Genomic DNA, 26,667 nt, shown 5'->3' on the forward strand with positions numbered 1-26,667 from the left:
TTGCTCCACCACATCTGCTTCTTCCTGCTGCTTAACGCAGGCCCGTGGAGGAACCTTACAGCATAGTTTGGTCGGCATGCTGTGGTGCTTTAAACATACTTCAATTAAGTAGCATGTGTCCTTTCACAAAATGTGTTCGCAAGAAACATGTATCTGCTTCAAGCAGTGCTCCATTTGAAAAATGAAGTGAAATATCTTTTCATGTACAGCCAGTAACTGTGATGGTAAAGGGAGCAGAATGAGTACAACATTGCATGTACATCATAGTTACATTGTTGCTTGGATGATGCTCTTTGTCCTGTTTGCATTAGTTTTGATGCAATGCTCCCAGACTAATCCATATTCCCTTAGTTCAAATAAGTGTTTGCAGGTCTGATATGCTATTGTTCTCATGTGAAAAACATTGCTTGAAAATCAAAGTTGTACACTTTCACCTGCGTTCTGCTCTTGACGTGTATTCGCATTAGTTGTGGTGCAGTGGTGTGTGTGTGTGTGTAAGCCGCGTTGCTTGGATCAAAATAAATGTTGAGACATGTCATTCTTGTTAGTACTCTTTTTTTAGAGCGCAGCTCTTTGGCGTCCGTTCCTGGGTTTCGCGTCGTCGTCGTCGTCGGCGTCGTCGTCGGCGTCGTCGTCGGCCTCGTAACCAGCTCCGCCCCCCTTTCATCCCCCCAGCGCTAGCAGCGACCGACTGATACCGCTGGATGCCGCTGACGCCGCTAGAGAGTCAAGATAACGTGACTGCATAGAACACCGTCGCCGCCATGCAGAAAGAGTATCAGTCAAAGGCATCAGTCAGTCGCTGCTATCTCTTTATCTCCTCCCTTTATCGTGTTGTCCGCTCGCTGCGCGCGCTTCTGCCCCCATCGTTTGCCGCTGGGTGTACACGCCGCCCCCCTCCGCTTCCGCTTACTGCTGGTTGCTCTCGACGGCGGCGATGAGCCTCCGCTTCGGCGGCGCGAACTGCAGGGTCTTCTCGGCGGCGGCGATGAGCTTCTGCTTCAGCCTCGCTTACTGCTGGTTGCTCTCGACGGCGGCAATGAGCCTCCGCTTCGGCGGCGCGAACGGCAGGGTCTTCTCGGCGGCGGCGCTTAGCCTCTGCTTCCCCCACGGCTGTGACAACCTCGCGAGGCACTTGTATAGATCTCGTCTTTGAGAATCAAGCATTGGTGTACCAAGTCGAACATATATCAGTCTATTTCTCCGATCACAAAGCTTCCTTCATGACTGTCAAGAACTGTTAGTGGAGTCTTTGTTAAAGGAATACGTGTGAAAAATAAAAAAAAAATTCTGTGATAGCGCATACATGTGTTGCTCGATTTCTTTGCCTCAATCTATCCAAAAGGTGAAACAGCTTATTTGCTGCGCTCAAATTTCGCATTAGGAAGTAACGTAATCGTCGGTAATTTTTTGCACTGCTGAACAAATTTCACGTTGCCACAATGTCTTCTTCTCTGGTGCTGTAGTGCGATGCAGGCCATACAGAGTATTTCTTCGTGCTTGCTGTAGTGGCTTATTATAGATACTTGAGCTAGAACACCAACTGCGTTAGTTACAATATGACAGGTGAGCAGCCTCTAAAACGAGCTCTCTTTCACTGTACAGATACCAACTAACAGAAAACTAGTGTTGTGGGAAGCACTAATGCTTGACATTGTATGACAGACACAAAAAGTGAAGTGTTTTGTAATTTTGACATAAATTAAGTATGCAATCACAGTACCCTAATATGATGCTTTAACTTCAAACATATTTACCACAATCTCCGCATACATGTGTAGCTGCTACTGTGTTCCAAATAGCAATACAACATGGTTGTATCGTGGATAGGAGCTATAAATGAAGGGCTCGTGCATTTCTCCTGGAACAAAAAAGGTACGTTAAATTTACGCGTAGGACCTGCTGAACGCAGGGTTCATGAAATGTTTGGTGCTGTCTTGCAGACACTAAAACGTTACAATGAGGTCAGCCTCCTTGGCAAGGGCGACAGCTATCGGGTACACCACATGCGATCCCGCGGCAGCTTTTCTCGTGACAGAGGTGACACTACGCGCAGCAGCCGTGATGGAAAACGACTGCGGACGCGCACAAGCCACTTTTCGCTCAGCAGTAAGCCTGAATTTATGCCTAAACTCGTCCGCTAACCGGAAAATCTCCTGTATGAGATTATGTTTTTCTGACTATTGCTCTTCAGTTTCAGACCTGCGGAGCAAGCTCTATAATGAATACAACGGGTAGACACCGAACCATGGCAAGAAAGAAAAAGCAATAATAGGCAACAGTGATAACTACGGTGGATAGTACTTACTTCCTCATGTTTGCTTAGTCATTGCGCCGGTATTGGGCGGGCAGCAGGTCCAGCCTGTCGTGCAGAGCACGCTGACTGAAGTGCGTCCCTGCTGCCGTTTCATGTTTTTAGAGACGCTTGCCCATCCTGCCAGATCGTCAAATGAGTTTACTGCGCGAACCTCGCACAACGAAGCGATGTCGTCGTCCAATAAAATCGCCTTTGCCTAGGTGCTACCGCCTTTGTCGGTTCCATTTTGAAAATGGTTGTTGGAACAAATTTGTAGTCTTCGGCTAAAGCATGCCTCGGCTGCGTTAGTCCACAAGTTTGGCTTTGCCAGTGGATGCGGTCGTCTCTCCTCGCCTGCTTCTTGCCCAGCCGAAGCGTTTCCGTGTTAGGCCTACGAGCCACAAAATTGGCAATCGAATTCGGAATCACTGGCGCCTAATGAATCATTCTTCATTACACACCTGAAGCCACATGAAGCGATACATACGTCATCCATCCTGTGTTATCATCCGAAGGCACCAAAACCAACGTGACCTAGTGATGATGTCTCATTCCCGGTGCTGCACCTGCTGCAGCTCGCACTGAGAAATCACACAGTGAAGTAAACTGAATGAAGACGAATTATTGAAAGTGGATTAAGGTGGATTAAGGTTGGTACTAATAAAATTAAGGTGGACTTAGGTTGGCACAATATAGAGCAAGGTGGATTAAGGTGGAGTTTTAATTTAATGTGCTAACTTAGGCAAGTTCTTAAGTTTTCGCCTTGAAATCACGCAGTGATACTTCAGCGACTCAACTTTTTTCACCTGTGATATCTGTAAATAAACCACTCAAGAGGTGAACACAATCACACATAATCACTTAGCGGCCATCAGTTGTACATAATTGAAGTGTAGATTTTGGACATCCGAAAAATAAATAATGAACACAGAAAAGGTACGCTGCGAATTACTTCTCACCCTAAAAGCGGTTCCTTTCCTTCTTCTTACTTATATGTTTTATATTCTTGTTTCCGCTATGCGAGAAGGAGTATCCGTCACACTTATGAGGTGGCCACGTCTCTTTCTTTTATGTTAATTTTATTAAAGAAAGGAATTTATTCTTGCCCGCAGTTCTTTTATGAAGCGACGTGATAGTTCAGTGTTGCCTTCATGTACGACTGACGCATTGCAGAGTCAGGGTTAATTCGCATTGATTATTCAGAAACTCAGTCTTCGAATAATGACCATGTGAGTGCTACGCTGTAAAAAAGTACGTATTGCAAGGCCGCAAAGAATAATGTTGTATTGGATCCGCCAACAGCTAGTCTAATGAAAATTCGCTGTATATGAATACATAACAATACACTCACACTTCATGTTCTCTTAAACCATCGTATAGCCTCTATCTCTGCCGGCAGCTCTAGAAATGCTGTGCATTCGGCAATGCTTTCTTTACATGCATTGTTCTCTTCCATGAAATATTGCATGAAAAGTACAATAGCCTGAACTTGCAGGCCAGTATCTGAAAAGTAACTCAAATTCGAAAAAATGAATTAAAAAATGAGAATGCAGTGGCGGGCTGTGCAAGCAAAACCATGGTTCAAAAAGAGGAGGAAAGTAAACGGTAATATTTCTCTATTATCGATTGGCCAGCATTGTTTAAAGAAGTATTTAATGTAATGCCCTTACAGGCTGCGGCACTACTTTCTGTATGACCGAAAGCTATGGCGAAGATGCACATATGGAACATCTTGGTCATTTTGACCGTATTGGCCCTCCTGTCAACATTTCAACAAGGAGTCCATGCAGCTAAGCTTCGACGTTCAACTGGGGGGCCTGGTGGAAGGGGAGGTCCCAGGATGGTCACAAATACTCCGAAAACTCCTCCTCCATGTAACACAAGGCGTACGTAGTTCTTGTCCTCCTCGTTACCAAAAAAATTTTTCGGAACAAGCTGCTCATAGCTATACATGCAAACTTGTTCCATAATGTAAAAAAATTTATAATATAATTTCAAATCAATGAACACGCCATGGGGTCGTCCAAACTTCGCGTATGGCGTATTGAGAAGGGGATTAGAGCCCGAACGCAGATGTGTGTTTGCTGCTTGTAGCTGAAGCAATCTTCCGTATTTATATTGCTCTCTTACAAGTTCATGCCTTCAATAAAAATAAGGCTTTCAATCTACTGCTGTTAGATTGTAAAGTTTAAAGGCTTTTTCCAATCAATATACCGGGTGTATACCACACGCGCAGCTGGCCTCGCCTGCTTCGGTGGCACATCTGTCACAACACTCATGAATCTGGCGCGCCTGGCGTGCCGTTAGTTTGTTGCCAGGTAACGCAACAAAAGTACGTCACAAAGTATAGGTTCATTTATACGGAAAACGTTTTATTTTTAGCGGGAGAGAATGAAAAAATGACACGTATGCAACATAGAGTTTCTCGCTATAACACCTAGAGGAGAAATCTGGCGCCACCGTCTATGGGAGTTTCTTAAGAGGCGCCGTGCCGTCATGGGAATGACGGTATATGTGTCTGCGAGGCTTGTGTTGTAAGAGGCTTCGTCTAGAACGTGGCTACACAAATAACGCGTTCTTAAAGTAAAATTTTCATAAAATGTTTTCATTCGCGCATATTACAGCTTTACTCACCTACAATGCATGACCAAGCAAAGGAAAGCAAGAACAAACGACGAACTGTTTCAAAGCGCGCTCGAATCTTGTCGTTTGGCCTCCAACTTTAGCGCTCCGCTGATACTTTTTACGTTTCATATAATCGTACATCCAGCAACAAGTTCTCAAAGTGTAACAATAAAGCTAAAACAGCTTTTTACGTGCTGTTTTAGTAGAAAATTAATGAATGTGACAGACGGAACGGTGCTTTCCTGGCTCTCCAAGAACGATGCCAATCAGAAGTCACAATATACCGGCATTCCCACATATACCACAACATAGCGCCAGATTTCCGTCTAGGTAATATAGTGACAAACTTTATGGTATGCAAGTTCATTTAAGATTATTTTTTTTTATGCTCACGTCAGTTAACGGATGGTGCGAACGCTGGGCGTGACGCGTTTCCTATTGCCAGTTTTCGGCAAGTGTCCCGTCTTGCTTAATTTCTTTCTCTATGCAGTCTTAAGCAAAATTACACCCTTTTGCCACACAACAATAATCGTCATCTGTCTTGTCCACATTTCTTTAACGCGGCAATCCCGGTACTTGCATGTCATGAACGACATGCCCGTTATCAGCATGACAGAGCATTCTTGACAGGAATGTAGCGAGCGCAGCATATTCAAGAAACGAAATGTAAGCAAGACAGGTGACGATTATTGTTGTGTGGCAAATATACACCCCAAAGGGTGTACATTTGCTTACACTCTAAAAAAGTATACTCACTTTGGGGCGTATATCTGCCACACAACAATAATCGTAATCTGGCTTACTTGCATTTCCTTCCTTGAAAACGCTGCGTCCTCTACTTTCCTGTCGGCAATGCTGTGTCATGCTGATAATGCGCATGCCGTTTGTTAGAAGTACGGGGCTCGCAGCGTTAAAGAACGGAAATGCGGACAAACAGAAGACGTTTATTGTTGTGCGGCCAGATACAACTCAAAGGGCGTAAACTTAAAGTGTAAGAGTGTGGTGGCACACGGAAATGGAGCGCCGTCGTTCCTGATAAGCGATAGGCTCGACGCACAGTTCAGAGCGCTGCAGTACGATAGCGCACGAGCGCCATCACGTGGTTTTATTTTAGATGTCGTGGGATTTTTTTAAACGTGAAAAATCGCCACGCAGCACCAACGTTGCCGCAAAAAATTAGATCAGTCGTTTATGAACCTCCTCTACAAAGAACGAAACGCACTTTTCCTAAAGTGAATATTAAAAATTCTGTGCAATTCTTCTTAGTTAATTACCTAGTTAATCGAATGTAAAAGTACTCTAAGGAGCGCCACATGACGGTAGACCATATGCCATTTCTTTAATTCAGCTGCTGGTAAACACTTTATTTTTTAATCCTTGGCACAAGGTATGTGAAACAACCTGTATAGGAAGCTCTCAGCGAAGTCCTAGAAAGTCAATTTCAACATTTCGGTTAACTTTAAAAAAAAACGATTTCACACTTAAGATGCGAAAAACACGGCTACAATTTTAAAGTAAAGCGAATACCGTTTAAAACATCAAAACATCATGAGGATTCACGGTTTATGCTTCCGATGTTATGCTGGCAGGGATAGCACATGAATAAAATAAAATTTTTCATCTTTCTCTTTAACGAATGTTCCATGAAATAATTTGAAGCATTAAATCAACAATTTTCTCATTACAACAAAATAAATATGATGCGTGCTAATAAAGAATGAAGAAAAATCTCTTTTAGCGGAAGTGTAGGGAGGCATCATTTTTCGGGAGAATCCTGGACTAAATGCTTGCGTCTAGAGCAGCTGTCTATGACATGACAACGGTGGCATAGCGATGTGGGATAACAAAGCTGTAATAACCACGATACAAGGGCCGCGAAGAAAAGTCTATTGGCCCAAGCTATTAGATAACATGGCGCATCGGGTAGGCGTAGAAGACGTGAGGAAGATGGCGTGCGGTTGTTGTCAGACAACGAAGTTCAAATAACGACGATAGAAAGACCACGATGTCCTTGCGACAACGATCATGTAACAGTAGCAGCTAGAGCAACAACAAAAACAAGAACAAATAATAATAATAATAATAATAACAATTTTCATCATCACAATCATCTTAAGCCTGGCTACGCCCTCAGCAGGGCGAAAGCCTCTCTCATACTTATCCAACTACCCCTCTCATCTGCTAATTGGGGCCATGTTGTCCCTGCAAACTTCTTAACCTCATCCGCCGCCCTAACTTTCTGCCGCCCCCAGCTACGCTTGCCTTCCCGGGAATCCAGTCCATAACCCCTAATAACCGCCGGTTAATATTCCCTCCTCATTATATGTACTGCTCATGCCCATCTTTTTTCTTTTGATTTCAACTAAGTTGTCGTTAACTCACGTTTGTTCCCTCACCCAATCTGCTCTTTTCTTATCCCTTAACGTTACACCCATCATTCTTCTTTCCATAGCACGTTGCGTCATCCTCAATTTAAGTAGAACCCTTTTCGTAAGCTTCCAGCTTTATGCCCCGTACGTGAGTAGAGGTAAGACACAGCTGTTATACACTTTTCTCTTGAGAGATAATTGCAACCTGCTTTTCATCATCCAAGAATGCCTGCCAAACGCACCCCAGCCCATTGTTATTCTGATTATTCAATCTCGTGATGCGGATCCGCGGTCACTGCCTGCCCTAAGTGGATGTGTTTCCTTACCACTTCCAGTTACTCACTACCTATCGTAAACTGCTGTTCTCTTCCGAGCCTGTTAAACATTACTTTAGTTTTCTGCAGAATAATTTTTAGACCCACTCTTCTTCTTCGCCTCTCCAGGTCAGTGAGCATGCATTGCAATTGGTCGCAAGGCAATATCATCAGCGAATCACTAGTTACTAAAATATTGTTCATTAACTCTCATCCACATTTCTTGCCAATCCAGGTCTCTGAGTACCTCCTGTAAAACGCTGTGAATAGCATTGGAGAGATCGTATCGCCCTGCCTGTACACCATTTATTGGGATTTTCAGGCTTTCTTTATGGAGGTCTATGGTGGCTGCGGAGCCGCTATAGGTATTTTTCTCTATTTTACATACGGCTCATCTATACCCTTATTCCGTAATGCCTGCATGACAACTCAGCTTCGGACTGAATCAAACGCTTTCTCGTGAATGATGAAAGCTATGTATAAGGGTTGGTTATATTCCGCGCATATATCTATCACCTGATTGATAGTGTGAATATGATCCACTGTTGAGTAGCATTTCTGAAATCTTGCCTGGCCCTTTGGTGGGCGGAAGTCTAAGGTGTTCATGATTCTATTTGCGATTACCTTAGTAAATACTTTGTAGGCAACGGACAGTAAGCTGATCGGTATTCTTAGACTTCGACGTCCCCTTTCATGACAGCGATGTCGTACAGGTAGAGCATCCGCCTCTCGTGTAAGAGGACCGTGTTTCAAATCCCGGTGCCGCGCAATTTTTCACCGAATTAAAATAAAAACGAAAAAAATTCATGCGTCGATAAAATTGCATAACCAGGCCTGGATTGCAGTCTGATCCCGGTGACCAGAACTGGTAACGCACACCCTCCGCAGAGCAGAATTTGCCACCCTGGTGCAGTACTTAGCCCTCCCCCCCCCCCAACCTCTTATATGAATAAAACAATAACAACTTTCTTGCTACGCAAACATACATTGTGATAGCCAGCCCGCTGAACCATTAATGCTTGTGAGAGCAGCGGGGCAGTACAGCCTTGTTGAATCAGTGCAGAGGCATGGACAAAAAGTCGGGTACATCTTCAGAAGGCAGTGGCATTTTCCCCTCAAAGGCGGATGCACAAAAGCCACCACCAATGCGCACGGCTTCTTGATTCATGTGAGGACTCCAAGCGCCGGTGACCTCGTCGATCGAGAACATGGCAGCTGCGCTTCGAAGTACGCCGTGTAGTGTCGGTTGTGCGCGTCTGCCCCTCGTCAGAGAGAATTCTTAAACGGTTTGTAGTGGTCCATCATGCCGGAAATATAATTGCGAGATCTACCATGTGCGTTTGTTCTGAGCTGTGATCAGCGAAAAAGAAAATTACACGCGAGCATCAGCGACGCTGCTCTATCTCGCGGCCACACACCGCCACAAAACATCCATCCATGGTGTTATGATTAGTTTCAAGGTGAATTTACGACGGGAAAGTTTCCCAAATTCTAGTACATACTGTGAGTGGCAGGTTTGTACGTGTACTGTGCGGTGTGTTTTTCGTGCGGACGTGCGGAGTGATAGAGCAAAACCATTCTCAGGAGAAATGAGAAAGCTGATAAAACAAATCTATGCGCTTACTTGAAGAAAAGCGCATCTCGACACAAATGTTTTGCGATGGCAAACTCCAGTTCAAAGATTCGTTGCTGTCTGCTCAGGGTCCAAACGACCATTCGCAGAAGTGTTATGCTTCGGGACCTCTGATTCGACTTCGACTTTAACCTAAATAAAGAAAGAAATAGCACATTTTGGCCTGGAAGAAGAACCATAAATTGCGATAGCAGATTAGTGGACTGATATAAGCTTTACGAATATCGGTCGGTTTTACAGTTTTATCGGTCGTATAAACTTGTGAGCATGGGCATACAATTTAAATTAACCAGCATGGTGTCACGCGCGCACAAGCACACGTAAACACATCTCACTCAATGACAGCAGAAACTTGGTTAAAACTCTTAGTGAGGAAGCGGGGCAGCAGGAGCGAGCGAATAGACCGTCTTGCTGCTTCTCGTACGAACGCCAACCAAGCCGCGAAAACACAGCGGGCAATAGACTGTAGACCCTAAGCAGATGTCTTTCGATATACAGTGGCCCGGCCGGGCAGCATTTTTACACTTCCTAGTAGGTACAGCGGGCCCTGGCGTTTCTCGTGACACTCGAGGTTTCTGCGCAGGCGCTAGTAAGAGCGGGTGAGAGACAGAAAATCTGGGGATCTTTGCTCCTTGAATATGAGTCTGCCTAGGTACTACGGAGGAGCTTTCTTTGCACATGTTGCATGTGTCTGCCTCGTAGACACGCTGGCATTGCAGAGGGTGGTCGAGTTTGTTCACACACCCACTGACTGACCTAATGGTAAGGCAGTGGGCACGGACGCCCCATTTGGTGATGACTGTGTGTGAAGGGGCAAGGTTCTCGCTGGTGTTGTATAGGTCGCTGGTCTCTTTCTTTCGTCGCGACAATAAATTTAATTTTATGCAAGAACTGCTCCCCGAAGGCACATGCAACCGGCAAACAGAGGCCCCAGGAGAGCACCTGAGGTTATAATAAAGCGGATCTCAGGATCTGCGCGAGACCTTAGGGGTAGTGGGAGGATGAAAGCTGGAAGCAGGCGGCCCGTGGTTGGGGCCGCGTAGGCCGAAGCCTGCCCGAGGTGTATAAGATCGGCTGTCCGTGATAGCGGACAGCCATTTTTTTATGCGAGCACCCCCTAGCACGCGCAGGCCTCGGCAAGCCCCAACCCACGGGCCAATTTGGATTCTAGCACTGGTGTCCCCGCTGCCGCTTTGGTGTCCTAGAGGCGCCGACAATAATGTGAAATAATGAGACATGGTTTCGATTAGTAAAAACACGATCGCATAAATATATTTACGTCCAGACGCCAACTTGCGACGCTATAAGTTCAGCAATACCGCCACACCGCGACTTCTACCGGCACGCCTAGGGCCAAACTCAAGCAGCACGCGCTAAGAAACTTCTCCCTAGTATAAACGTTACTCTAGATGGACACCCTATCCCGGAGGATGTTGCACTCTCCGGATTCTGGGCCTTCATGTCCAGAGCAACGGCCAGAACGTTTTCACTATCCGGAAACTCAAGCGGTTGACTGAAGCGCTAGCGCACCTCATCCGCACAGTTTCCACCAAACACTATTGCAGGAAGGAGCGTGATTTATGTCGTCTCATTCATGCCTTCATACTCTCCCCCGCAGTTTTCTCTACACAATCCCATATCTTGGACTTCGACAAAAAGAAATCGCCACCCAGGGATGATATGCTTCCTAAAGCCTACAAGGTGGCCCTACACCTCCCTCCTAACATGCAAACCACCACACTTCTTCAGCTTGGGCTCCACAACACAACACACGAACTCACAGAGGCCCATAGACAAGCACGATACATTCACTCAGCTCAGTTTATCCCAGGACGCTGAATACTACACGCTCTTGAAATTTCACTACCAGCAGACGACCTGACACTCCGACCAGTTCCCCGCCCCATACACACTCAGCTCACAGTAAAACCAATCCCTCGGAACACCCACGCCACCTATCATTCGGCCCGCCGCAAAGCCCATACAAGAGCTCGTCACAAATACTACGGTTTCGAAGTTGACGCCGTTTGGGCGGACACGGCCTGCACGGGTGAAGACGCGGCAGACCCGCCATGGTTGCTCAGTGGCTATGGTGTTGGGCTGCTTAGCACGAGATCGCGGGATCAAATCTCGGCCACGGCGGCAGCATTTCAATGAGGGCGAATTGCGTAAGCACGCGTGTACTGAGATTTAGGTGCACGTAAAGAACCCCAGGTGATCGAAATTTCCGGAGTCCTCTACTATGGCGCGCCTCATATTGAGAAAGTGGTTTGGGCGCATAAAACCCCATAATTTAACTTTAATGTAGGACGCGGCAGCTTTAGTCGTTGGCAATACACTCCCACCCATCGCAACACTCCAACTTCCTGATTCATGCAACCCGGTATCCTCGGAAGAAACGGCGATTGCGCTTGCCCTCACACAAATTGACACCCGGTACGTCCTTACCGACTCAAAAACCGCACTCCTAAATTTTGCATGAGGGCGAGTCCACGAGACAACTTTCTGCATTGTCTGCTTGCCCTCCGTAAACCCGCCCCGCAATGTGGAACTGATCTGGGTGCCTGCGCACTCTGGGAACCCCGATACGAAGTCGCCAATGACCAAGCCTGATGTCTCATCAACCGGGTAGCGGCGGAATCGGAGTCGAGAGAGAGAGAGACAACTTCATTTGACCAAGACGTTCGGGAACGTATGTCCCAGGGTTCCCACGCGACCCCAAGCACTACACTTTTGCGAGTTGATGGAGTTCCATGACGTAGGCGGCCCGGTAAGTGGTGGTCTTCTGCCTGGCCGGGTCCGTCGGGCGCAGGAGGGTCTCCCATTCCCCCCAGGTAGTCACGACCTCCGTGACCCGCGAGGGAGGGTCCGCCTGACATTCAAGAAGAATGTGGGTAAGCGCAGCATGGGTGAGTTCGTTGAGTAGACGAGGGGCGTATGCTCCCGGGTGGATGCGGGAAAGGAAATAGGGGAAAGGAAGGGTTTGGGTCTCGAGGCGGCGCCATATTTGGTGATACATGTCAAGGGATTGGTTTGGGGGGGGGGGGGTGTCTAGCTGGCGTTCAGCGCGATATGCCTGGGTCAGCTCGGCGAACGAGGGCATGCGCTCCCGGGAAGATCTCGACTCCGATTCCGCCGCCGCCCGGTTGCGTGGTCCCTGGCGGCTTTGTTGCGGGGTTCTCAGAGTGCACAGGCATCCAGATAAGTTCTACATCGTGGGGCGAGTTTGCGGAGGGTGAGCTGAGAATGCGGAAGGCGGTGTCATGGACTCGCCCTCGTGCAAAATTTAAGAGTGCGGTTTTGAGTGGGTAAGGGACGTACGGGGCATCAGTGTGTTTGAGGGCAAGCGCGATTGCCGCTTCTTCAGAGCATTCCGGGGTGGATGCACCAGGAAGGTGAAATTTGTTGCGATGGACTAGAGCGTATTGGCAACGACTACAGCTGGAAACTGGTAGGTTTATGGGGTCGGCTGCAGGTATGCGAATTCAGAGAGCGTCAAGTATGCAACGTCCTGCGATAGATTGAGCTAAGCGAGTGTATTGTGCTTGTCGGTAAGCCTCTATGACTTCGTGCCCGGTGTTGCGGAGCTCAAGCTCGAGAAGCTTGGTTTGCGTGTTAGGGGGGAGGTGTAGGGCACCTTGTACGCTTTCCGAAGCATAGCATCTAGGGTGGCGATTTCGTCTTGTCGAAGTCGAAGATATGGGATTGTGTAGAGAAGACGGCTGAGTATGAAATCATGAAAGAGACGGCCCAAATCGCGCTCCTTCATGCCGTAGTATTTGCCGGAAACTGTGCGTGTGAGGTGCGAGAGCGCTTTTTTAACCCGCTTGAGTTTCCGAATAGTGAAAGTGTTCCGGCCGTTGATCTGGATGTGAAGGCCCATGGTCCGGAGTGTGTGGACCTCCGGGACAAGGTGTCCGGAAAGTGTAACGGTGATAGGGGCCGTGGTAAGAGTACGTGGTGAGGGACGCATGAGAAATATCTGAAACTTTTCCGGGGTACAGGACAGATCAATGCTTTGTGTGCGTTGTTGTGTGATGTTTGCAGCGGTTTGTAAAGTTTCCTCTATGGCATTATCACTGCCGTGGGTGGTCCACAGCGTGATGTCGTCTGTATAGGGGGTGCGGCGAAAGTGATGGATATTGTGAAGAGCGTGGGCTAAGGGAATGTGTCTGGAATTGAAGAGAAAAGAGGAAAGTATATAACCTTGCGGAATGCCCGCTCCACTGAGGGTGTATGGAGGGGACGTGTGGGAGCCCGTACGAACCTGGGCCGTGCGTCCCGAGGGGAACGCTAGTCTGTAGGCGTATATGAGGGCGCCTACAATGAGAGGGATAGAGCCGCCATGATCGTTTGGTGATCTACGCCATCAAAGGCCTTGGGCAAGTCCAGGGACAAGACGACTTTAGTATGAGCGGGGATGAGAGGGTCAAACTTGTCGTGTGTCAATTGAATCATGACATCTTGAGTAGAGACCTGGGCAGAAGCCCACCATGCTCTGCGGATATAGGTTGTGGTCGTGCGCAAGCTGATCGAGTCTGTTTAAAGCAACATTCTCGAGCAGTTTCCCGAGGAATGATGTGAGTGATATGGGGCGGAGGATTGATATGGTGTGGGCTTTGTTCTGTTTCGCGATTAAGATAATTGTGGCATGACGCCAGGACTGTGGCAGGGACCCTCTCTCCAGCATTGAATAAAATATTACGTAATGGATGTGATCGACTGATCATCCAGGTTACGAAGCACAGAGTTTATTATTCTGTCCTTTCCGGGTGTAGAGCTTGTGCGGATATTTTGGAGAACCATGTGGACCTCTTGCTCCGAAATATCCTTGTCAAGGGCCTCATTCGGGGCTCTTGTGTTGGGTGATAGAGGGGGGGAGGTGATGAGTGCCATTGGTCTAGAATTGGTCTAGAATGGTCGGAATTGGTCTAGAAGGGTGTCGGGGGAGAGCATGGAGTTCTGAATGAGGCGGGTAATGTGATGCGAAGCTGTTTGCGAGTGGGGGGGGGCAACAAGGTGCCGTAGGGGTTGCGATGCGTTCTTGGTAGAGAGGTTGTCAGATATACTATTGCACACCTGACCCCAGTAAGAACGCCACAGCTCCTCAGCGTGTGCAGAGAGTTGTGTCTGTAGCGCGACCACTCTTCGTTTTAACTTTCTTTAATGTTTTTGGCTTTTCCATCTCTCTAGGATGCTGTGGCGTGCCTCCCAGAGGTGGGCTAGGCGCGTATCCAACGTTGGGGTGTCGGGTGACTTGGTAATGTGTTGTGTGTGTGCGGTTATGTCGTTTAGGAGAGATGCGACACGATGATGAATGTCTTGCATGGGAGTGTATTGGAGTTCTCGGCGTGCGGACTGGATTGCGCCCCCTTTAATAAGATTGTGCGTGAGGAGTCGAGGGCTGTGTTGTGTGTGAGGTATTTGGATGGCGATAATGTAATGGTCACTTCCGAGTGTGTGTTGCATATGTGACCACGATATGCCTTTGAGGGCTAGTGCTGAGTGTAAGCGCCGGGCTGGTGTCCATGGTTACACTATTGCCGATTCGGGTTGGTGTGTGGAAGTTGTTATATATTGTAGGTCGCAGGTCTGGGATGGTAGTTCCAAGCCTGCGACCCCGTGCTGTGGTGTGCCGATAACCCCAGTCTGTATGCTGAGAGTTAAGGTCACCTACTATGAGTAGGGGATTTCGGCCCGCGATACGATGAATTTTCTGGAGTAGAGCATCGAGGGTGTCATGGCTTTGTGAGGGGTGTAGTATATGTTGGCAATAAAGACCGGAGGTACATTACGTTTCAAGGGATGATATCGATGAGGAAACACGGGGTTGTGGAGGTGATTGTGTGTTCTTGGTAGGTAATAGTGCGATGTATGAATGTGGTCTGAGTGCATTGCGTGGTGACTGGGATGTTTGGTTTGGTGATGTGTGTCCTGCAACGAAATGAGCTTAGGTATGGCAGAGAGGGTAGGTATTAAGATCTGCAGCAGCGCTTGCTTGGCCCGAAAGCCACTGCAGTTCCATTGGATTAGTGATAGGTGGGTAGAATTATCCTGCCCCGACATATTGGAGCTTTGATGAGGCAAGGATAGGTTGTAATGGTGGTAGTGGATGTGGGATAGGAGGAGTAGGTAGGTGTAGGACGGAAGTAGGGGACCCCTCATGTGAAGGGCTGGTATTTGTCTCTAGCCTCTGAAGGCACATCTCAAATTGTGCAAAAGTACGTTCGAGATTTAGGCTTAAGCGTATGAAAAGTGTGTCCATCTATTGGTCAAAGCGAGAAGATAGCTGCTCGGCGAGTGTTGTGAATTTGGTTTCGAGGCATGCCTCCAGAGCTACTAATTTAGCGTCAAATTTAAATTCCAAGTCTTTGAGATCAGCCTGATAATCGTCTTGCGAGTCCAATGTGCATTTATATTTATGGATGGATGAGACGGTTATGGTCGGTGTGTTGGGTGACTCCACAGTGGGTGGGAGGATTTATTCTGAGGAGGGATCTTGGGATGGAGAGGAGGGGGAACAGGGTTATATGTTAAACGTGTTGTGAGGCGACTTACCTCCACACGCAGAGCCCGATGCTGCTGGTCACGGGGTTCCGGGGTAAGCGGGGTATTGCTTGCCAGTTTTGCGGTCACGTTGGTCATCTTCAGCTTGTCGGCCCATGTCGGTCAGTTCGAGCTCTTGGAGCGCCCTGTTTGTTGCCCAGCAGTGGGTCCGGGCGTTCGGATCCTACATTACGCGGTGAGTGGTTGTCTACTCGTCGCCGGCATTGTGCTTTGCGTTCGGAGGTGGGCTCGCTTGTCCTGTGGAGGTGGCGTTGATTGCATCACGAAGTCCCGGACAAGTGGAGGCCTTGGAAAATGATGCAGACTGGAGTGCATGTTGGAGTTGGTTCCTTCGGGTGCGTCTCGCCGCTTCTCGGGCGCTTGTGTGTCCTAGTTTCCATACACACACACGTGCGGTGGCCTATGGTCTGGAAGTTATTGCAGGTCGACCCTTGGTGCACAGGGCGTGCACAGACGCAGTCCTCCGTCATAAAAAAATTTTGGGGGGATGATGGCTTGACTGAAGGTGATGAGTATCGAGCGTGCGAGTCCCATCCATCGAGCATATAGTATAGTAGCGTTGGGGTTGCGAGCTATCAAGCAGCAGTAGTTGTAGTAGTAAACGACTTTACAAGGGGTCCTGAGGAACTAGGCGGGCTCCTGCTGGGTAGGTCCCTACCCAGCCATTGGCTAGTCCCATGTCGAAACCGAGAGGCCATGTCTCTCTGCTCGTCCACAGGCCCTCTGCACAGCAAGGAGCTGGACGTCTTGTTTCGGGTTTGTGATGGCCTTTGTCCAGTTATCTCGGTTAAACTCCTGTAACACAGGGCACTGTCAGAGCATGTGACTTAATGAGCTAAATGAGCTCCGCTCGTCCAAGTACCACTTCGGCCACCACCAAATAACCATGCTCAGACATCTCGTTGATTCGTGAGGCATTCGCGCCGACCTCGCTAAAGTTCACGCTGTGCAGAATTTCCCGGTACCAACTTGTGCCAAAGATGTTCGAAGCTCCCTTTACCTTTGCATTTACTTCGGCAGAGTTGTGGAAATTTTGCCCATATTGCCCGTCTCGTGGTTGATGTTCAAGACAGACGTTCCTTTCTGCTGGGGTCTGAATAAGCGTCTGCTTTTTCGCAGCTATTCAAGCTACTCACCACAACTCCAGTTCTCGCACATTTTGACGCCTCCGCTCTGACAGAAATTCGCACTGATGCCAGTGGCTACGGCATCACCGCAATTGCAGTTCAACGCCAATGCGGGCAGAACCGCGTTAGCGCCTACGCCAGCCGCCTTCTCTCTCCAGCCGAGCTCAATTACTCGATTACCGAGCGCGAGAATCTCGCCCTCATTTGCACGGTGGGCAAGTTCCGACCCAACATATATTGTCGACCGTTTACCGTTACAACAGATCACCACGCTCTTTGTTGGCTTTCTTCCCTCGAGGATCCCACCGGACGCCTCGGTCACTGGGCCCTACAGCTGCAGGCATACACATACACTGTGGTGTACAAGTGAAGTCATCTACATCAGGACGCGGACTGCCTGTCTCGTCATCCCGTCAATACACCGGACGGTTCAGTGAATGTCGCACCGGTCTGCGTTCTTTCACTCTCCGCCTTGAAACACACTGGCTGTGAACAACGACGCGATGAATCGTTACGCCACATTATCGAATTCTGTATCACCGCAACACGCAGCTCGACATGCTCGAGCTCCTAACCGACATTCCGTCGCATCTTCGACAGACTGTACTCCAGCAAATGCACGACATTCCCTCCGCTGGACACCTTGGCGTCACTCAGACCTATGACCGAATGCGGCGACGGTTTTTCTGGCCGCCTCTCAACTGCTCCGCCCGGCACAATCTTGCCGCGTATGAGTCGTGTCAACACCGCAAAAGACGCGCTGTGCATCTTGCTGGTCTTCTGCAGCCTTTGAATATACCGACTGACCCTTTATTCGCGTTGGCATTCTTATTTTCGGACCATTCTTGATATCAAATAACGGAAATAGGTGGCGTGCCGTAGCAACGGACTATGCGACTCGCTATGCCAATACTAGAGACCTACCGACTAGTTGCGCTACAGACGTCGCTGACTTCTTGCTTCACGACGTTATCTTACACCACAGTGCACATCGTCAATTTCTAACCGATTGTGGCAGATACTTTCTTGCCAAAGTTATAGGCGACTTAATACAATCATGGTTTACTAAACGCAAGCTTACTATTACTTACCATCCTCAAACTAACGGTCTTACCGAACGCTTGTGCCGCGCAATAACTGACATGCTAGCAATGTATGTTTCCTGCAATCATCGTGACTGGGACACTGTTCTACCATTTGCCATGTTCGCTTACAATTCCTCGCGCCACAACACAGCTGGCTACTCCCCCTTCTATCTCCTCTACAGCCGTGAGCCCACATTGCCTTTCGAGTGTCTCCTTCCGACCACACTCGACTCACCGGCAGAGTACACTCGGGATTTTATAGTCAAAGCGACCCAATACCCCAGATTGCTCGTATTTGTCTTTCTACTTCACAGACAAACCAAAAGTGCCATTACGACCAGCGCCATCACGACGTAGAGTACAAACCAGATGCTCTTGTGATATTTTGGTCTCCAACTCGGCATGTTAGCCTTTCCGAGAAACTCCTCTCGCGATACTACGGCCGTTACCGAATTCTTCGCCAGGTGATCCCTGTCACATATGAAGCGTCTTCACTGGATGGCACCATGCCTTCGCCTTTCTCTGACATCATCCACGTCATCCGTCCCAAAGTGTACCTTTCTAGGACCGGAGCGCCCCACCAATAAGGTGCTTTTTCCGATTGGGGCGATGTCACGGTCAGTAATTTGGGAAGACGACGCTGATAGTAGTCTTGAAGACGATGAAGAATAGTTTAGGATTTTGTCGCTGCTCTACGCTTATTGGCTCCGCCATTAAAAAGCCATCTGTGAATAGCCCTACGCTTCTTCCTACCCCGTAACAACATATATATATATATATATATATATATATATATATATATATATATATATATATATATATATATATATATATATATACTGAAGCAGACGCATTTCTGTCGTCAATCAAACACGTTATACAAGCTGACTAGGCTATGCGTAAAGCCATACGATGCTGTGCAGACAGTTATCTTCTATGTACTTCACATAACGCACACAGTGGTTTGTTTTTTCTTAAGTACCTCGCAATGCAAGCTACAGGGGAGTATAAAGTGAAATAAAGTTGTATTCGATTAAAATTGCTTAGAGTTCACATTTAAGCTTACACCGCACTGATCAAATATAAAGCGATACGTTAAAGCATTGCGAATTTCACAGACAACCTGCTAGTTTACGAAGGTTGTGTCGGACAGAACGCATAGCTCACATCTGCGAGCAACCATAGCACAGCTAGCACAGCCTTGTTTGTAGCCATAGGGCTAGTTTACCTTGGGGAACCCTGTATAATAATGACTATAGCATTACTTCAGGCTTTAGCGTATTCACGAACATTGCATAAGTACCAACAAGAGAGAGAGAGAGAAACATCAAAAAGAAGGCAGGTAAGTTAAGCAGTCAAGATTCCGGTTCACCCTACGCTGGCTGAAGGGAGAAGGGCAGCTGAAAAAAAAAAGGTGGGGATAAGAGAGGGAGACGTGCATGGATATTATTACGGAGTGAAAGGTGCGCATCCTAGCCCGACGTCCTCGGAAAGCATAAATGCCTCTTCACGGCGGTGGGTATGATACGATCACTACAGGCGACTTGCCAGGCTAGTGCAGCGGAATCAGGCAAGCAGTCTTCTATTCCTGGGGAACCGTTCTTGTCTAGCCGGAGTTGTTCAATTTCAGAGCGTCTTGGCCAAGTTTGCAGCAGGAACGGTAGCTTATACCGTCGGGTCCTGGCGATGATGAACGCTTGCAAAAGACTAGTACCCCTTAAAATTCTTCATGCAGAAATGACTGTATGCGTGGTTCGCGTAATATCGGTGAGTGGTAGACTTTCGCCAGGAATCATCCTGCGAAAATTGTCAGGAGCGTTAATCGCTCTGCATTGCTTCTGAACAGCCAGATATTTGAAAGTGTGGCGATGCGAGGGGTTCCACGGACACCACGAACCATATGTCATAATCCATATGTCCCAAAGAGCTTTTCTTGGATCGAAAGACTCACAGAGCGTCATTCATCTTAGAGATGCGAGTTTGTCCATGCAACCCTGAATTTCCATTTCAGTGCGTCTTGCTATGCTCAAGTCATGTACGGATTTTGTACGCCGTTCTCCAGCTCAGTATCCTAGTCAGTGCTTGTTGGCGTCTTCGAAAACGGATGCATGACAGCCTTTGGGGTACATCTTATAGTGTCATCGAGGCTCGAGGATTCCTAAATCACAACCGTCTTCCAGGATTCACTTGAACATCGGTCAGTCGATACACTGGGTGACTACGGGTAACCAGAAGTAAGTCAGCTCTTCATTCTTAGGATAAGTGTTGAGGTGGTCCCCGCGTTTCAATATCCGAAAACAACCGAACTTTTGAAGTAAAGGAGCGTGAAACAATGGATTGGTACAGGCAATTCCACACCGTAAGGCGGGGTATCTATCATTTAGCAGATGAAGATCATCTTGAGGAGGCAGACAACAGTGCTTGCGCCGAGGGAGATTACTCCAATTTTCTGCCGCTCGAGCTCATCTTTGAGCTTCCCCAGAGATACTCGTGGACACAGAAATGTCCACTCATCATCCAAGACATCGGAGTCACTGCCGTGATTCGCGTAACTATTCGCAGTTCAGTAGATTTGAGGGCGACATGTAGGCTCCAGCATTTGTGAACTTGAGCTTGCTTTTCGTCACTGTTAGAAACATATACTGAGTCTCATGGTCACGCGGCACTGGAAAATGGACGTACGTCACGTCATGACGTATGAAAACGATACTGTTGCAGCATTGTCTGTGTGTGGTGGACACGAAGCATTCACACCCAGACAGTTTGTGTGAGCTGATAATGGCTCGTAGATGACGATAATGGGTATCTCATGCACGAGAACAAACTGTCCAAATTATGACACGTATGACTTAGGCCCCCTGGCGTTGCACAGAAATACTGATGCTTTCTGCACCTCGTCACGAAAAGATAGCTTCTGGCGAGCCATGATTTAAACCACAGGCAGGAAGCACTGAACGCAGTGTCCCGCACCTGCAGCGCGATTTAATAAGACGAAGTTTTCGTCGTGTTCAGTATATCGCGAATGACATTGATGAGAGGCCACCAAATGTTCATGACTATGAGATCGTCAGACAATATGGCTTCAACAGTTGTAGCCATCGAGGTGGGTACGTCATGCGGTAAAGCAGTAGTGCGTTGCGTCCTCGGTATCTCAAGCCATTTTTCGGGATGGTGAGCCTTTATGCATCTTGTTTTCGTTGTAGTTGCATTGATGTTCCATGCGTTAATGCTGCTACCCTTTTGACGGAAGTTGGCGCATCACTATCTCAAGCTGCGTTATTTTAAGTGTCGATGCCGACCTCGCCGAAGGGTGGCAGCGTCCTCATAATGCGTTGAATTGTCCCGCACCATTCGTATCAGGACCGCGCATTTCTGCCGCTCCCGCGTGCAATCTTTTTATGAGGCCTTGTGCGCCCCACTGCAGTTAGGGCCCTTTCGAAGATCTGTGCGGCAGGCGTTTCTGGAATGGAAAACACCGCGGGCACATTTCGTTGTTGATACAGACAGCATTTACGTGGCCAGTCTTGCAACACTTGAAGCACTTGAAGAGCTTTAGTACGAATGGCCGCACTGGATGGCAGACATTTTCTACTTTGACGTGGAAAGGAAGGCTGCCTCGTTGAAAGAATACCTTTATACAGCGTGAGTTCACAAATCTATAAATATTACGTCATGAAAGTGTCTACTGTCGCTGGTTCGATTAGTATCGGCAAGTGGCCATCTGCTATGGCAAGGTAGAGTCAGAAATGACACACGCAGTACCATAACCGTCTGTTGGGATCATTGGTTGTACATTTACATTGTCAATCTCAGTGGTATGACGTATGCCTTATAAGGCGTTACAGTATAACACGTCAACCGCTAGAACACTTTTCCGCCAATTTATTTCACGCCTTTATTCTCATTTGGTGAGATTTCCTTGAGCATCGAACAGAGTGCCCACCTGCTTACAAGCCGTAAATTGGCTGTCGAGTCAAAGGGAATGAACAGCACATCGTGCGGCCAGCACTGCAGTTTACTCTTCATGGCAGAAATGCCGACGATGATGCCTGCAGTAGTCTTCTTTTTGCTGTTCTACTCTTCGCGAGTTTCAAGTCATCGCTGCAGGAGTCGTAGCTGCCCGCGCATAACTAATTTGCCTCGCTTTCTGTATCGCTTGATGCACTTTCGCGTTCCCTGCACTTTATCCGACCTGACGGTTGCAGCAGCCCCCAGAATTCCATGGCAGCATAGCAGCATATGAGCAGGCCCCAGAACTGCATAAAAACGAAGCGAAAACGTTGGAGAGAGAGGCGCAGGCATTCTCTCCATAAGTAACACCACGGATAACTTTGTAAACATTAGTTAAACTTTGTAAACATTGACAAATCAGCGGTAATACAACGTAAAACTGTTCCAAACTTTTCTATTCCAATTCTGCAATCACCCTCCGCGATTGGTAAAAACATTTTTTGGGCCACCCCCACCGGACCTGCCTGCCACGCGACGTCACGAAAACCGCGATAGCTTCCCATCTGATATGACGTGTACACACTGATTATGCATTACTTGAACGGACAAATGAAAAAAATTTCTGATTCGGCGCCTTTTTGTCATTAGCCCTCAACTATTTGTCAAAAGCTTTTGGGCTGGACCCACTTCACCTGCCTCTCACGCGACGTCACAAAACCGCAAAAACTCACCTCGTCAAAGTGACGTGTATGCACTAAAGGCGCATTAATATGCCGAACAAAACTGAATTTTCTTCTGAATAGCCGCAGGCTGCCCGTCCCGAAAGGAATAAAAGGTGACTGCCGCTGATCGCTGAGGCACTGGCTACTCGCACCTGCTAGAGAGCATGGGTATATTTGCGCATAATTAAACTTCTTGCGTAGTCGCGTAACGTTTTCGAGCACTTTCGGAATGTTTACGACCCCGTTCTGCAAACTCTTCTTTGGTGAGGATCGGGTTTATTGCCATTCTTAAGTTTCCGGTGCACGCTGCCGCGATTTTCGACAAGCCACCCAACCTAAGTAAGGGAAAGCGGACCAATCGCAGACGCCGGCACCACCCTTTTCATCCGGTTTCTGATGTTCAGTGCAGTGACTCGGCCCCTCGAATCCCTTTCCACTTGAGCGTGCTCCTCTCCTCTTGTCAGCTAATTAGATGAGGCAAGCCATTCAGTGCAGGCAATGCTATTCGTTTTTCAAGCAAACAGAAATGAGCTCCCATGAACATGGACAGCGTTTTATTGGTCTGTTCAGACAAACCTGCGGGTGACCGCCGGATGTTTGCGTCGGCGGTTACGCAAATTTGACGTCAGGAGATTGAAATACAAACATATTGAAATAGTTGTACGTTATAGGGTCCCAGTATAGCTATGGTCATTGCGAAAACGGCACTGCAAAATGTCCAAGAAAATTCTAAAAATTGAATGTCGTTATCGCGCAAGGGCAAACGGGAAAGAGGCTACCTTGAGTATGTGAACGTGATGATTACTCCCATTCTCCAGAGGAACTGAAGAAACGTTGTCGCGTCGCTTTGTCTCATGGCGCGAGTGTTAGACATCATTAGTGAAGTCTGGCCTATTGTGCAGCAAAATGCTGTAACCTGAAGGACACAGATATTTCCTCAGGTTACAGCATATTGTTCGCAAAAAAACATAATTCTATTCTGATGCAGGGTGTGTGCGTCACAGCTATGCTAGGGCAGCTGACGACAGCAATGCATGCGCAATGCTAACAGCTATGCACAAATACCAACCCCCTAAGTACCCTAAATTGTGTATCTGCATACAACACGCAGAAGTGAGAATAATCTTCACAATATGCTCGCAAGGATATGCCTTAGGAACTTGCAGTATCAATGTTGCCCCCAATTACAATTCAAAATGATTCGACAACGCAGTGCGTATCGTTGTAATCACAGCATCCCATATAAAGCACCGCAGCAATTCATACAATCGCTGGTATCTTCGCTGGAACATTGTTCCAATGACTATCAAGCGGCTGCTGACGTGAAGTGGTGTATTACTGATGTAGCGCTCGCAGTTTCCGTGCACCCATTCCCTACCTGCGGGATTTGAACCGTGCACCAACCAACGCATCCAGTGCTATGCTGTGCCCGTCATCCACACCTGCAGTTTTCTTTCTCCTTTCTTCGCTCTCCTCCCCATTTTAATTGTGCAAGTTTGCCTGAAATTCACACAAAGTGGACGAAATAGCTGAATCAAGATATCACTTTCAAACGTCTTCACCCAATCCCCAAGTAAAGAATCTGTTTCAACCGAACCAAACCGAACTTAACCAAATCTAGCCCACTTAGTATCAATATAGATTTACAAAAGGAATGTGGATATTGTGGTACTGGGTCTATGAGTGGCACTACCACATACAAGAAACACAACAGTGTGACTGGTTAGGCCCTTTCAAGTTTTCACTACAGTTCAGCTATTTCTTGAAAGGCGCTTTATTTTGTCAAGTTGTTCAAAAAGGACGATGAATGATACTGCAGAGCTGCCGGTCACAAGCCGCGTTCAGATCATGCATCCGCAGGTTCCTTCATTAATGAGTGCCAGAGAGTTTCACGATAAGTTACATAGCTGGCACCCGTAATCAAGGTAAATGTTTCTTAGCCTTTTATTGTCTCAAGGACGAGTGGTCGGTAATTATTTGAAGTTGATGTCATACTTGTGGACGTGGCCTGCAATGTGCTCTGCGAGAGTGCGTGTGGCAGCAACCCCTGCACAAACAGTCTAAAAATCCCAAAGTCAATACGCTGCTTATTCTAGAAAGTCTCAGCTGCAATGAATAAGAAGGGAACACAACATAAGAATACACACAGAAACACAATAGGCACAGCGCGCTGCTGCTATATTATTTTTAGTGTGCGTCATGTATTAGTATTTATCGTCTGTTTATTTCATTCGCATTGTAATTATCTACGGGAATTATGAAACTACAGCTCCTCAAAACCTTCAACCCGACACTTTCCTTCATTTCAACTGAATAGGCGACACCTTCATCCACCTGAAGCTTAACGATCAAGTGTACTTAAAGCCTCAATTTGCGACAGAACACCTGACTAAACCTGTTAGGAGATGATAGATTCAACGCTGTAAATAAAACAATGGGCTGTTATTCATTACTATGCACTGCTAGTGACTTTCAACATGCGTTAAATAAAGCTAATGATTTGTAGACAATGGCCCCAGGCTAAGTTCTGCCGTGGCAAAACAAATCACTGTTCTGGTTCGCATAACTTCTAATGCCCAATTTTCAGTACACGATACGTTTTCCCATATTTAATGAGTAGTGTAAAAGCGATAAATAGATATTCGACTCTCCAAATGACTGGTTTTATATCATGTGCACTGAATGCGCACAGATTTCATTAACTACAAATTACACATTTCAGCACGGCATTTCAAAATTTGATATTCAGTTTTAAGATAGCGCGCTACCCTTTTCTCCTTGTAATACAAGCTGAATAGCAGGGAATTCTTCAGCGAATAGGTCTGGAAAGGATACATCTTTAAAACTGGCCATATTGTTTCTGTTAGCTTAGCGAAACGCAATAAAGCAATTAATAACACGATACATACAATACAAAGTGTACATGATGGACAGTGGAACTGTAGTTTCTTTAAGATCATTTCAGCAACAGAAAGAAAGATGCAGGTAATAGATTGAAGGTGTGGAAATATGCGGGTAGAGGCTACGTCAATAAAAATGCAGTGCTTTTAGTGACTGTAATAATATTTATAGATTGCGTTATCTTTAACGGAAGTAATTTTATCGTAGCATGTGAGGAATATATAAATGGAAACATCTAAATTTTGCAGCGTTATACCCCGGATGTCTTTGAGAACACAGTTTTCTCAACATTACATTACGTTTGTTCTCTTATAAGAGCATCTGTAACTCCTCCTTATAAGAACAAGACCAGAAAAACTTCCAGAAAAACTTCGGCTTCTCGCTTACAGTAAAATAGTCTCAAAGTGCTGTAAAAATTTTATTTACCTTGGTCAACCCGGAGTGTTTTTTTCTGTTTCTGCTCCGGACATCTGGTGTGTCTATCTTCAGAAAATTCGGAGCAATAAATACAACTATATGCTCTCTTACCGCAGCGCATGGCCGCAGATAACATCCGTGCACGGACAACAACGTTTACAAGAATTCAGCGAAGATCTCCGTGCAGCAAACTCCAACAGGAGATGAAGTGCATCACCGCTGAAGAAACACGCTACAGATTATGCGAAGAATGGCTGTAATATCTTGACACTACTCTGAGAAAACCACACATAGATGCTCACCTAATACCACCTAACTATCAGTTATTCCACGCCAGTTGACTTTGTTTAAATAATGTTGTATAAGATAAAAGCATTTTCTCTTTTCTTTGCTTTCTAGAGTTTTTACAGACTGAGATTGCCTAATCATAAAAATTCTTTCTTTAAATATTGGACTGCCATCCGTTACCGCTTCTGCTTGTAATACATTTTTGTTTCTCCTTCGTTTACGAAAATGTAATAAAAGAACAAACTCTCACAGGGCTCCTAAGGAAACGTTTAAGTGTTATCCAAAACAGCGTCGCCGCACACAAATATGTTTGTCATATTCTTGCTGGTGTCGTTCAGTCTACGTGAAAACTCCACATTCCAGGTAATTGCT

At 46.9% G+C, this 26,667-nt stretch overlaps 1 long non-coding RNA gene across 1 annotated transcript; it reads left to right on the plus strand.

Moving 5' to 3' along the window:
• The first annotated feature begins 3,864 nt into the window (after nt 1-3,864).
• On the plus strand, nt 3,865-26,544 carry LOC142589800 (uncharacterized). Its single transcript, XR_012829951.1, has 2 exons — nt 3,865-4,182; nt 26,124-26,544. It is a non-coding gene; the product is annotated as an uncharacterized LOC142589800 (long non-coding RNA).
• The last annotated feature ends 123 nt before the right edge of the window (nt 26,545-26,667 follow it).

This window comes from Dermacentor variabilis, chromosome 8 (assembly GCF_050947875.1).
Source record: "Dermacentor variabilis isolate Ectoservices chromosome 8, ASM5094787v1, whole genome shotgun sequence".
Taxonomy (NCBI): Eukaryota; Metazoa; Arthropoda; class Arachnida; order Ixodida; family Ixodidae; genus Dermacentor; species Dermacentor variabilis.